Source organism: Aplysia californica, unplaced genomic scaffold, assembly GCF_000002075.1.
Source record: "Aplysia californica isolate F4 #8 unplaced genomic scaffold, AplCal3.0 scaffold00818, whole genome shotgun sequence".
NCBI lineage: Eukaryota > Metazoa > Mollusca > Gastropoda > Aplysiida > Aplysiidae > Aplysia > Aplysia californica.
Window position 1 is genome coordinate 89094 of NW_004798088.1, and position 901 is coordinate 89994.

General features: G+C 36.7%; 1 protein-coding gene across 1 annotated transcript in view; it reads left to right on the forward strand.

The window, feature by feature from the left end:
• The window catches only part of LOC101858220 (tetratricopeptide repeat protein 36), a 9086-nt gene that overhangs the window by 987 nt on the left and 7198 nt on the right, over window positions 1–901 (forward strand). The window lies entirely within an intron of this gene.

The window sequence follows — 901 nt, forward strand, 5'->3', positions numbered from 1 at the left end:
TGTGTGTGTGTGTGTGACTGTTGAAAAAAGGGAGGGGTTGGTCGGGTTGAAGGTATGGTTTGCAACAGTAGCCTTAGGCTGTTTATATTTCACTCGTGGTTTAAGGGGGCGGTCACTGGGGTGTGTCCTTATGCAAGACACGACAACTCTAGCTTTAACCCTATCCGTACGTCGTGTTTTACTATCGTATCCATACGACGTGGGGAACTCTGTGCCACCACTTTCAAATAGGAATTTTACTCATTAATACATTAATACTTTGCATAACAGTGTGTTAAAATGATTTTCTGAGAAATACTGAAAGTTTCAAAGAGATCTTTGTACTAGATCTAGAAGTATTCTAATGTGAAGAATACAACCCCGGGTGTACAAAATTACCCCATGCGTAAGGATAAGGTTAAACAAAAAAAACAAAAAAACAAACAAACAAAACAAAACAAAACAGGGCGCAGCACAGTAGCGACCGGCAGTGGCATGGTTGTGAAATTGTTCTGCATTAGTGTAATATTATTGTGTATCAGGTATCAATTTGTATTTGTGTAAGTATTTACGCATATGTATGTATTTATAATTATCTATTTATGTATGTTTTCGGTAAACCAAATTTCCCTTCTAGGGCCAACGAAAATGCATTTATTATCTATTTTATTATTTTATTGTAAGCCTACATTTTTTAAATAGATCTACATCAATAAGCCTACACAGGCCTACACTGTTGTGTATGTTATTTTAGTCTCGCACGCTCGGCGAAACTTAATAAAAAGTCTATATTATAGCAAAAACGCACAAATCGAACTCATTTTCAGGTCTTATTAGGCCTATTGATTACGAGTGTTTTCTTTTATGTAGGCTACACAGCGAAATTCTCTCTCTCTCTCTCTCTCTCTCTCTCTCTCTCTCT